Source organism: Pinus tabuliformis, chromosome 4_2 (assembly GCF_031772625.1).
Source record: "Pinus tabuliformis cultivar Carrire ecotype Pingquan chromosome 4_2, CPIR1, whole genome shotgun sequence".
Classification (NCBI taxonomy): domain Eukaryota; kingdom Viridiplantae; phylum Streptophyta; class Pinopsida; order Pinales; family Pinaceae; genus Pinus; species Pinus tabuliformis.
Window position 1 is genome coordinate 1036276409 of NC_142304.1, and position 14014 is coordinate 1036290422.

The window sequence follows — 14014 nt, forward strand, 5'->3', positions numbered from 1 at the left end:
AATGTGGGTCAATGGTTCACCACTACAATTCATTGTTGACAGTGGGAGCCAAAATAACCTCATTTTAGTAGACGTCGTGAAGCGGTTGGGACTACTAAGCATACCACACCTGCAACCGTACAACATCGGGTGGCTTCACCATGGAAGAGATCTTCGAGTCCTCCAGTAGTGTCGCCTTCCCTACAACATCAAGCCCTTCACAGATGAGGTATTGTGCAATGTTGCACCTCTTGATGTTTGTGCTGTATTATTAGGCCAACCATACTTGTGGAAGCGACATGTTGTGTATGAGTCAAGGCCTCGCACTTTTATTATTTCTTTGGGTAGTTCATTATACAGGATACGAGACGTAGACCCACCTACTGCCACCCCTTTAATCTCTACTAAGAAATGCAGTAAGATCATCTCCCAAACTACGAAATTCATTTTCTTCTTGGTTTTCTCTCAAAGTAAGGGGAATATCGTAGCCACAATCATGGCCCCTGGGAAGGGTTCCTCCAAGTAGCAGAAGCAGGTGGATACGGTCATGAAATAATACAAGAACATCTTCTCCTCACCCATAGGGGTATCGTTGCACTATCGGGTCAAGCATTCATTCGATCTATCTCCTGGAGCACCTCTACCCAATGGGTTGATATATCACCGCTCCATTCTGGAAAATTCCAAGTATAAGTAGCGACATGATCAACATCGGGTGCCACACAAGTTTCAGGTGGATGAAAAAGTCTGGTTGCATCTGCAGAAAGAATGCCTTACAATAGCCCATCGAATGTTGAGACCACTCTGATATGGTCCTTATACCATTACCAAGACTGTGGGAAATAATGCTTTGGAGTGTAAAATTCCCCTGTTCCTTGGCTTGCACTGAGTGTTCAATGTGGATCACCCTCAACCATGCTTCCCACCATTACTAGACACATCAAAGATTGCAGAACAACTCACCAAGGACCAAGTTCAACAGAAGTTTCCGCATCTCATGGAGGCACTCAACCCAATGGGAACCATTGCTTCCTTAATAGTAGCATAATTTACTATTTTTAGCATTTTTTCATTTCCTAAACTTCCGAAACCGTTTTGAGACCCTAAACGACGTTTTTTTGGCAATCTTCCACCAGAAACTTTTGTTACGTGTTTTTTTGTCATATTCCTCAGACAAATCTTTCCAACGGGATATCATGCACGTCAAATGAAGATAATATGACCAAGTCACAACCCCGGGAAGTTGGCTACCCAACTAACCCCAACAAGGCCCATAAACTCTTGGTGTTACATCTCCTCAGGTTAGGGTTTTGGTTCTTTATGGTTTTCTCTTATTGTTAAATAATAAAATGTCCCTTGAGCCTCATTGTAACGCAGTTCAGAGGCATGTAGCCACCAGATCTCTTCTCTAAGATAAGCTACCATCGCTGAGCTAGTCTCATTTCCATATTGTTTGTAAGCATATTTCATTATTTGATATTAATCATAGGAAGTGTTATTTCTATTGTATCTCTATGTTTATACTTATATCTGTAATTTTTTGAGTTCCTGTTTAAATTCAGATCAAATTCAGAAGAGGAGAATATGAGTTTATCTTTCGCAAGAGAAATTGAATTTGCAGTATCATATTTTAGAGCCAGCAGGATGTCATTCTATGGATTGAGACTTGAATATGCCATTGAGGTTAGTTTGAACTATATTTCTTAGAAGGACAGGATGGAGGCATTGTTAGAAGACAATGAGCTTAAGGAATTCATAGAAAAAAATATTCCTAGGCCAGTTGATGCTCGAGATCTAGCAGAGTGGAGAAAGTGTGTAGCAAAGGGGAGAAGGATTATCCTATAAGGAGTTTGAGATCATATTGTCTCGAACCTCCATGGTAAGGAAAATCCATTTGCAATGTGGAAGACCTTGATAGACCTGTTTCAAAACAACAGTGACCACAAGAAGTTGACATTGAATGACAAGACCAGAAAGATCAATATGGAAAAGGGTGACACAATACCGAAGTACTTTACTAAGTTCACCCAATCTTTGGATGAGCTTGGAAGTGTCGGTGTTATAGTTTCTGAATATGATCTAGTGAACCTATCACTTCTAGGACTTCCCAAGAGCTTTCACAATTACAAGGACTCAGTTAATGGGAGGGAGAAGCTACCAAAGTGCGAGCGATTGTGGTCTGTCTTGGTACAAGAAGAGATTCAATGGAACACCAGGGATGGATCCTCATCCAAGCATGATGATGAGGATAATTGTGCCTTAGCTGGAACGGTGAATAAAGGGAATGGTAAGTCATCCCATTCCAAATCAAATTCTAGTCAGGGCGGAAAGAAGAAGGACATTTCGAAGATTAAATGTTTTCACTGTCACAAGATGGGACACTATGCCATAAAGTGTCTGCACAAGAAGGTTGGTAAGAAGCTCTCAGGAGGAGCTGAAGGTGAATCTCTTGCTTCACAATTCAAACTGGATTTCACCCTCATCGCTTTCATGGTGACATCGGTGATGGCTAGTGTGTGGTACCTGGATATTGGGGCCTCATTCCATATGCCCGACAATAAAGAGTTATTCAGTGACTTGGAGGAGAGGTAACTCCAGATGCACATCGTGATGGGAGATGACAGGAGGTATAGCACGACTGACATTGGTATTGTTACCTTTCAGAGGGACTCTAGTTCTCCTCTTACATTAAAAGATGTCATGTATGTTTTGGGTTTGAATAATAATTTTGTTTCAGTTTCCATGTTGGAGGACCATGGCTATAATGTGATATTTAGCAAAGGAAAGGCTTTCCTTCTGTAGAAATTCCTATAGATTCACAAGCTCATGCAATGTACTAAATCATATGACAATAATCTACTTCTACTTTCAACCAGTGGAAGCCAATAGATCGATGAAAATAATGTGAACAAGAACAAGAGAAATCAATGGCACATAACAGAAGATGTATCTGGGGAAAGCCACTTCTCAAAACCCCACTATCTGTATTGCATATATCATAAATATGAGTGAAGATACAAAGCTTGTTCTCACTAGAACAATTCCACACAAGTATGCTCAACTCTCTCAGCTCACAAGCTATCTCTTGTCCAACACTTAGCCAATGTTGCAGCACTCCAAGCCCCTAATCTCTTGAGTAATTCCTATGATGAATAGCCCATATATAAAGGGAATTCATTCTTCCAAAACTGTGCAATCCAAACATAGGATCAATCTCTGATGCATGCATGATATTTACACTCTAGTAAATAATACAACTCATAGTACATCATCCCTACACTCTAGTCTCAACTGGGTCTTTCCCAGAATCAACATGCATGAGTTTCTAATGAGGGAATCTTCAGTTAACTAGAGTGACACTTGTGGATGCACTAGTGCACCAACTGACTGTTAACTCTCTATTAGTTCCTCAAATAGTTTGGAACTAATTTAACAAAACTTAACTCGGTAAACTAAGTGATCTGATTTCCAACTCAATTTAAACTCATACTAGACCCCTAAAACCTATGGAGAACATATACATGACTACAGAAAGTCTTCCAACTCTAAATTCCCAAGTTAATTAAGTTAATTAAACTCAATTAACTATTTGCAAGTTTCTATGATAATAGAATTCGATTTTTATTCTCAGTTTAATTCAAGGAAAAATTAAACTGGAATTTCTTGTTGCCATTTCTCAACACCTTCTTCACATAGCCTCAGGACAGGTGAAGCGAATCAGGGTTCGGGTGAAGAAACTCTATAGATTGGATGTAGAAGACTGCGCTGCTTTGAGAACAAAAGCAGAGAAGGTGCAGAGCTAAGACATTAGTGAGTTGTGGCATAGAAGATTGGGTCACTTGCACCATGGAGCTTTTAATATCATGCAACAAATTTCTGCAGGACTTCCCAAGGGTACACTAGAGAAAAGAGACAAATGCAAAGGAGGTACATTGGGGAAGTACACTAAAGCTTCCTTTCATGATAAAGACAGTCTAGCACAAACAATCCTTGATAAAGTTCATTCAGATGTGTGTGCACCATTCTCAACAACACCCACGACCAAGCACAGGTATTATGTAATATTTTTTAATGATTTTCCTTGTAAGTGATGAATTTTCTTCATGCACAAGAAAGATCATACGTTCACTAAATTTTGTGAATTTAAAGCACTTTTCGAGAAAAATATTGGCAGGAAAGTTAAAGCTCTCAGAAGTGATAACAGTGGAGAATATGTGTTAAATGAATTCAAGAACTTCTGTGCATCAGAAGGCATTTGATGGGAATTAATAGCACTTGATAACCCACAATAGAATGGGGTAGCTGAAAGGAAGAATAGAAGTATTGTGGGAGAAGAACAGACAATGTCACATGATGAGGGCTTACCGTTGCACTTGTGGGTTGAAGCATGCAACATAGTTGTTTATTTGCAGAATAGAAGTCATCATTGAATTATTGGGATGAGTACACCATAAGAAGATATTTTAAAAATGAAACCAGATGTGGCACATTTTAGGATCTTTGGTTCATCAGTCTACTATCATGTTACCAAGGATGCATGAAAAAATCTAGAACCAGCAATTGAGTTGGGCATATTTGTGGGGTACATTAATACACCTCACAACTGTCAAGTGTACCTTCCATCCAACAGGATGATAGGGATTCATAGAGATGTGAATTTTGATGAAGAGAAGGTCATGAGATGTTCCCTTGAGAGGGAGCTTCAGTTACATGTAGATGAGGAGATTTTAGCTCCAAAGGAGGAACCTTAGGATGATGTGGAGCAGCCACATGCAAAGGAGCAGAGAGTGGAAGCACCCACTCATGCAAAGACTTCCAGAGATGGAAGGAAGTGCACTAGAGAGGCTGGCAGATTTATGCATGATGATAGAGAGAATGTGGGAGCACTCACATCATAGCGCAGGTAGAGGAGGTCACTAGATTGTTACACTGGTTACATGGCTCTGATGAGCGAGAGTGTAGAGGTTGAGCCATCCTCATTTGAGGAAATAGTGTAATAACCAGTATGGGTTGATGCCATGGTTGAGGAGTATGACTCCATTATTAGAAACAGTGTTTGGGAAATTGTCCCAAGACCAACAAACAAGTCAGTGGTGAGTTTTAGAAGGCTTTACAAGGTAAACCAAGCAAAAAATGGGAGTGTGGAGAAACACAAGGCTATATTTGTGGCCAGAGGGTTCTCTCAGGTGGAGGAAATTGATTACAATGAGACCCTTAATCCAATAGCAAGGTACTCCACAATCAAATCTATTCTAGCACTGTCAGTGCAGATGGGATGGAAGATACATAAGATGGATGTGAAGACAACATTCCTCAATGGTATCATTGAGGAAGAGGTATATATTGAGAATCTGGAAGGATTTGAGACCTTCAATAGAGAGTCGCATATGTTCAGACTCAAGTGAGCATTGTATGGACTAAAACGAGCACCCTGTACTTGGTACACCAGAATTAATAGTTATTTCACTTGGTTGGGATTCACCAAAAGTGAAGCAGATGTGAACCTTTACCATATTTTATTTGAAGGTAAATTGTTGATTATAGTATTATATGTCGATGATTTGATTCTAGCAGGTGATGAGAAGCTAATAAAATCTTGAAAAGAGGATATTACAAGATAATTCAGGATGAAAGACCTAGGGATCATGCATTGTTTCTTGGTATGGAAGTATGGCAAGGAGATGAGGAACTGTTTTTCTCTTAGGGAAAGTATGCCAATGAGATACTAAAGAAGTTCCACATGGAGAGAAGGAAACCCATGGAGACTCCTCTAGTAGGTAACTGGAGGAAGGAGGATGCTACTTCAGGTGAAGTAGTGGAGGCTACTATTTATAGACATCTTATGGGTTCACTTATGTATTTGGTGAACACACGACTGGACATGTGTTTTGCAATTAACCAACTTAGTCAAGCCATGGTTAAGACAACCAAACTTTATTGGAAGGCAGCTAAACATGTGTTGAGATACCTCATAGGCACCACTCATTTTGGTCTTTGGTATAAACAGACAGAGGGAGTGAAGCTTCAAGGCTTCACAGATGCAAATTGGGCAGGGAGTCCATCCGACAGAAAGAGCACATCATGGGGAATCTTTGTTATTAGGTCAACAACAGTTTCTTGGTATAGTAGGAAGCAGAAATCAATTACACTCAGTTCAACAAAAACAGAGTACATGGATATTAGTCAAGCAGCTTATGAGGTTATCCAGATGAGGAAGATTCTTGTTGGGTTATTTGGTCACAATATGGAAACTACAGTGATTTACTGTGACAATCAAAGTTGTATCAAACTCTCTGAGAATCCATTTTTTCATGATTGGTCCAAGCGTGTCAACATCTGATATCACCATCTATGAGATTGTGTGTAGAGGAGAATCATGTTGCTAGAATACATTCCTACAAAGGAGGAGGATGCAAATATTTTGACCAAGGCATTGTCAAGATGCAAATTCGAGTTTCACAGAGGCAGGATCAGGGTAGCAGATAATCCCTTTCTTGTTGAAAGAGATCATTGAAAAAAATGCACCAAGAAAATCCTAATTTAATTTTGTCCTTGAATTAAATTAGGAATTAAATTGTAATTCTAATTCTCCTAACAAAGTGTAATAGTTAACTAAGTTAATTTGACATAATTGGATCAATTAATTTGAGTTGGGAGTCTATCTAGAGTCATGTAGAGTGGTTCCTAAATTTTAGGGGCTCAACTTGAGTTCTTTTGAATTGTAATTATTTAATTCAGTTTAACTGAGTTAAATTCAATTAAACTCATTCCAACTGATGGAGGAAATAGTGGGAGATATAGAAGTGGGGTGTAACCTGCAGTAGTGGGGTGTAATGAACATTGCTCAACTAGTAAACTAAAAATTCACTCATAATTAACTCATGCATGTCAGATCAGAGAAATTCCTAGTTGAGATTGGAGTTTAGGGACAGTGTACTATCAGTTGTATAATCATCTAAATTTTACATGTGGTGCACACAATCAGAGGAAGGCCTATGATGGATTGCACAGTTATGGATGAGTAATTTCCTAGTCAAATATGGGATAATTCCCTAGGAAACTGTGCAAGGAAATAGGAGCTTGGAAGGCAACATATTTGGCTAAGTATTGGCTGGAGCTTGTTTGTGAGGCAATGAGACAGATAAAGATAGTGCAGAGGTTGCTCAGGCTTGAGAAAAACATTGTAATATTCTCATATTTTCTTATTAATGTAATATACATATAGCAGGGGTTTTTAACTATGGCTTTCCCCATAAAATTATTGTGTTATGTATGATTGAATTCTTTCTCTTTTATGCTTCATGATTTCATCGATCAATTATTGTTTCCGCTGATGAGTAGAGTAGATTCAAGTCAATATTTTTAGCATATTATAATCTGTAGTTTGAATCTACAAGGAATTTCTACACGGTATCAGAGCTAGATTTGTAGAAATTTCTACATGGTATCAAAGCTTAATTTGTAGAAATCTCTACAAATTTTCCGATGATAAAACTTCTTCCATGATACTCAAGGAACTCATAAATCTTAATATGGGATACAAGGAAAAACTAAAATATTTTAATCATATATTTACATGTTTATTGAATAAGTTCTCAACTGATGTTCAATCGCACGATTTTATTACCAAATATTATTACACTGATGCCTTTCCTACTAACATTTTTGTGTTTATAACAACATCTTTCGGTAAAAATCTATGTGATTTTTACCGAAAGATGTTGTTATAATTATAATGGATCACAGGAAATTCAATTTTTTTTGTGTTTGTTAAAAGAGTTGCAAAGGAAACATTGGCTTTGAACTTTTCAGAAGAAATCACTTCGGAAAAGGACTTGAGTTCTATTGGAGCTATTGATGATCAAGAAGATTATAAAGACTCCAAAGACATTGGTAATAAATCTCAAGCCTCATTCTCTAAAACCAAAGAGAAATATTCTCTTGACATGCATATCTTGGCTAAGTCTCTGAAGTTTCTCACCAATGAAGTATCAGAACTAAAGAGAAGGTCAAGTGAGGAAACTACCAGTAGTAAGTCTTTCAAGTTTCCTTTCATTAAGACTAATAATAATCAACCAACCAAATCTACACAGAGATCCAATGTTGTGTACAATGTTGAAATCTTGGGCATGGATAACTTTTGTACTTTCCATCAAGAGAGGCATTCAAAGAAAACATGTCCACAATGGAATCACAACATGAATGCTATGGTAGCCCATTTCATAGACACTTTATTAGTAAAGGAGCAATTTAAGCAGCCTGAAGAAGTAAGCAAAACAACAATGGAAAATGAAATTTTAGGTTTTGGTAACTCATTTAATGCATTTGATGTTATATTCAATATTGATAAACAAAGTGGTTATGAACCCCCAGTGGATGAAGCTCCTCCACAACAAGAAGCTCAACATTATAATTTGAGGAAAAAAGGACCAGTCTCTAGGAAATAATTTAGAAGGAAGTTGTTGAGGAAAATCCTACCACCTAATAATCCTACTCAGACTTCACAGAATAAGTTTGGAAGTGCTCCACCTCCTAAGAAAACTTTTGCAAGCAATAAAAATAAGTCTGTCACTCTTGAGGCTTCGAGAAAAGCTATACCATCCAACACTTCAGCACACCCTACTAAGGAGGAATAGATTGATTATAATATTATTGAGGATATGAAGAGGGCTCATGCCAATATCTCAATATTTGACAATGTGAACTGATTATCCAAGTATTTGAAACACAACCTTTGTTAGGTAATGAAGTTTTTGCTTCTTAGGCCTTGTCCGGTAAATCTTGTGGTATTACTGAATGTATGGTTGATGCTGCTAAAATTAACTCTCATACTATTTACCCCCCTTTTCTTTTAACGTTTGAAATCTTTAACTATAATGTCCATAATTTCCTTGTTGATTCTGGCACATCTACAAATGTCATGCCTTTATCTATTGCTAAGAATATTAATGCAAAATGGGAAAATACTGATGCTACAATCATACAAATGGATAGATCATTAGTCAAGGAAATTAGTGAACTCAATAGTGTTATCATCCATTTGTCATCAGACAATAGAGTTCACCAACGCATCGGTATTGTTATTGTCAACATTCTTGAAGCCTATGGTTTACTTCTAAGTAGAGAATAGTCCAACAAACTATAAGGATACTTTTCTATAGACTGGACACATTTACAGATTCCCTATAAGTGCAGAAATAATAATATTCGAGTAGAGATTGAACCTTACATGAAACATACCACGGAAATTCTTGAGGGACACAATGATCCAATCATATTTGCGCATGCCATTTTCAAAAATTGTTTTCTAGAGGTCAATCATAGATGTTATCAAGTGCAACCATCCCCTATACCATATGATACATAGTTGGAGCTCCTTCCTTGAAGTCCAAATAGTGCTAATGAAACTTGTAACATATATGTACATACTACTAGTATAGGAAATAACCCAGTAGCCACTGACATCTGGACTTTATATTTGGACAGTTCTAAAACTTAGGAGGGTTCTAGAGCTGGTTATATTCTTATTATCCTTCGGAATAAAATGTATATCTTATCATGGTGCTTGGAGTGCAAGTGCATGAACAAAATTTTCGAATATGAAGCACTCGTTCTAGGACTAAAGAAAGCCATATACCTCAAGGTGGAAGTGCTTAAGGTAATCAGTGATTCAGAGATTGTTACCTATCAGGTATGGAATACCATTCACTATGTTTCACCTAATTTGAAAAGCCAACAAGAGGTATTATAATTATTTAAAGCATTTAATATTAGTTTTGTTCCCAGAATTCGTAATGTTTCCACATATACATTAGCTAATGCAGTTGCTAGGATGCCACCATTAAAACATGGATTTTCTATAGATATTATTTATAGGCCATATGTACCAAAAAACGTAACTAACTTTCACATATTTAATGATGACTAGTGGACATTGCATTTCATGGCCAATGTTGATGTTTTCAAAGATGCATCTATTGAAGAAGATGAGCATGAAAAGGATTTGTAGGAGGGAGCTCAAGTATCTAAAGGGAATCCAATTTTGAAAGGTGTGGTGTCTCTTGAGAAATTATATGACCCATAAAGCAATTAGAAAGGACCAACGAGTACAAAGACTCAAGATTCAACATTGTCACATGAACAAGTTAATTTGGGAACCGAAGAAGATTCAAAACATGTGAACCTCGGTATGTTTTTCTCCTCAATAATGATAAGCTTTAATTTGTCTTTTCAAACAATATCGATATGTATTCGCATGAACGTATATCGATCTAAATGCATATGACACATGCATCATCCAGCATGTAATTCCAATCAAAGAAGAAGCTAAGGAAAGTTCATCTGATGGTTGAACCCCTGATTCAGAAGGAATTAAGGAAGTTGTTGGATGCTCAGATCATCTTCAAATTTTTTCATTCTACATGGGTTTCCAACCTGGTTCCTGTCAAGAAAATGTCTAGTGAGATACAATTGTTTGTTGATTTTTGCAACCTCAATCGGGCTTCAAATAAAGATAATTACCCCGTGCCATCTATGGAGAAGACACTCCAGATGGTATCTAGGTCATAAATGTTCTCATTACTAGATGGCTCCTTTGGATACAATCAAGTGCTAGTAACGAAACCATATAGATTGAAAACCACTTTTAGGATGAAGTGGGGAACTTTGTCTTTCAAGCCCATTCCATTTGGACTTTTTAATGTTGGAGCTACATTTCAAAGGGCCATGGACATCACATTATGTGGATTGATCGGATATAGTGTGGTCATCTACTTGGATGACGTAACAATATTTTCTAAGAAAAAAATTGATCACATCGATCATCTAGAGGAAAAATTTGAGCGATGCGGTAAGTATGGAATATCACTAAATCTGAAGAAAATCATCTTTGGTGTTTCCAAAAGTAACCTCTTAGGACACATTATTGCTAAGAGTGGAATTATGGTTGACCTTGATAGGGTCAATACTATTTCTCAAATCCCTTTTCCTGTGAATAAGAAAGTGATGCAATCCTTCGTGGGAAAGATTAATGTTCTTCGAAATTTCATCTTTGATTACACGCAAATCGTTAAACCATTACAAGAGATGATAAAGAAGGATGTTATATATAAATGGGATAATAGGGAGAAATATTCCTTTTCCTAAATCAAGCAAGCCATCGTCGATGCCCCAGCCTTAAACAAGCCAAATTTTGGCAAATATTTCTTGTTATACACTTTTTCTTTTGACACATCTATCACGACTGTGTTGACACAAAAGGAAAATCAAGGAAACGAGTGGCCTATATATTTCATAAGTCAAAGAATATAGGGATCATAAATTAATTATCCCATTATTGATAAGCAAGCATATGTAATATAAAAGGAGTTTAATCATTTCAGGCCTTACCTCCTGAAATCTCACACTATTATCTACGTGCATCATTTGATAGTTAGATCACTCTTGGTGCAACAAGAGATGGGTGAGAGGAGGGTGAACTAGATGACATGCCTACAATAATATGATCTTGAATTCAAGCCAATTCATACTATCAAAGGTAGTGGTCTCTGTCAGCTCACAGTAGAAGTGATGGATTCACCAGAGGAGGATTCTTCTGGGTGGGAACAAGAGATCAAAATGTATAGCATTGAACAAGCTCCCCCTACAAGTAGAACCATGTCTTGGTATGGTGACATACAACAACACTTATAGAAAAACACATTTCCTTCACATATATCAACCAAAAAGAAAAGGGAAATATGCCTTAAATCCTTATCTTATCAACTTGTGCAAGGTGTGCTTTTTCAGAAGTACCACAATGGTGTACTGTTGAGAGGTCTAGAGCCTCTAGATTCACAAAGGGTGTTAAGAGATATTCACGATGGACCAACATGTGGTAAATTCATAGGAAATACCATTGCTCATAAGGTGATGATGGCTATTTATTATTGGCCCACATTATTTAAGTATGCTCATGCCTACGCTCGAAAGTGCCCAGTGTGTCAAAGATGTGTTGGCCATGATAGGAAGTCAGCCGCCCCATTGTTACCCATATAAATTGAGGAACCATTTCAACAGTGGGGATTGTATGTTATTGGTGAAATATTTCCTCATTAAATAAAGAAAAACTAATACATCTTAATTACAACAAATTATTTCACTTGGTGGAGCAAATTAGTTTTGCTAAGACAAGTTAAGGATCAAGAAGTCAACCAATTTCTTAAATAACATCATAACCAGGTTCGTCGTTCCTACATTACTTATCTTTGATAATGTAACTTAATTTTTCTCATTTAAGCTTTATGATTTTTCATTAGAAAATGGTATTGTTTTAAAACATGCATCAAACTACTACCCTTAGCGGAGCAGCTTGGCTGAGTCTACCAACAAGAATATAATATGTATTATCAAGAAAAATATTTACTCTGAGTAAAGGAACTAGCATAATTCCTTGGTGAATTCACTATGGGATGACTATATCACTCCCAAAACCTCTCTAAATAATTATCCCCGCTTCCTTGTTTACGGAAAATAAGTTATCCTTCCTTCGAACATATACATTCCAGCCTTGCAGTTTTCTCAGGAGTCTCAAGGTCAACCTTGTCTTCTAGTTCAAAGTGGGATAGATACCCTTATCAAGCTATAGGAGGAAAGGCTCAAAGAAGAATAAAAGTTTTCCATACACCATAAATGAATCAAGCATTGGTTTGATAAGAAGTTTGTAGGTCGGAACAAATATTTAAGTGTGGGAGACCTAGTATTGAAGTGGGATAAGGCCCACAAAGAGAAAGGCAAGCACACAAAATTCCTGTCTCTATGGATTGTAACTTACACCATCTATGAAAATCTTGGCCACCATTCTTACAGGGTAAAATCCTTAGATGGGAGGACTGATCATCTTCCTGTCAATGGCCAAAATCTTAAGCTTTATTTCCAGTAGCAGCCCTGGGATGCATTCCTAGCTCTATACAATTTTCTTTCCTTGCCTTGTGTTATGTGTCCCATCATATCATGTTTGTTTCCTATTTTTTTAGTCAATGTACATAAACAATACCTTTTGTGAGATTTTATGTATGGCACAAAAAAATAATGTGGCAGAAATTAGAAGGGATTGTGAAAACTACGATACTTGGCTATCTATTAAGTCTCCTTCTTTGTTTGGGTCTAAGTTTTTTAAGTCAAGTAATTTCCAGATGGAAAATATAAGTCATGCATAATGGAAAACTGTTTGTGGACCTATGATGTCCATACCTTTGGATCTTCATTATTGACTTGTCATTTTACTTAACCGTGGGTTCATGCATCAACCTGACTGATTAGAGAAAGGAAAGGATAAAACCTCAAAGCGATCATATCAATTTCAAACACTATATGAATCCCTTAAACATGGATCAACCTCTCTTGCATGTAGAATAAGACGGGATTCCTCTTCCACCTTCAAAATAAATAAGTTATTGAACAAGCCTGCTGGAACTGCAACGACGCTTGTGATTCCTTGAGGTGACTCTACTGAGGTACTAAGTAGGCTCACTGGTAGCGTAGAAACACTGGGGAATGTTCTTAACATCTGAATATCAAAAACTCATTACATTATCACCCTTTCCTCTTTCGAAATAGTCGAGGTTTGACATGTCTTTGAATGTATTTGATCCAAGCATGGAATAAGAGAATCCATGTTAAATCAAGATAACTAGTGAAGCTAGGGTGATCATTATGATGAGTCAATACTTCCTAAAGGGCTAGGTTTTGCACTGAATTATAGAACTAGACAAAGAAGCTAAAATTTGTACAGTGTGTCACCAAGTGTTGTCGCTGCTACAACACCCTCCAAAATTTTGGCTATATTCGAATTTTGGAGCCTACATGTCATCATGTGAAGTGTCACTTTTGATTGTCAAGTGTCGTTTTATGTTTTCACACATATTTAAAGTCTATGTTTCCCTTCCTAAGTTTCTTTGAATCACCAAGAATAGATATAACTCACTTTGATTCATAGTGCACTTTGTAGGCACAAAATGACACTTATGTGTCGCAACTTCTCATACTTTACTTGTAG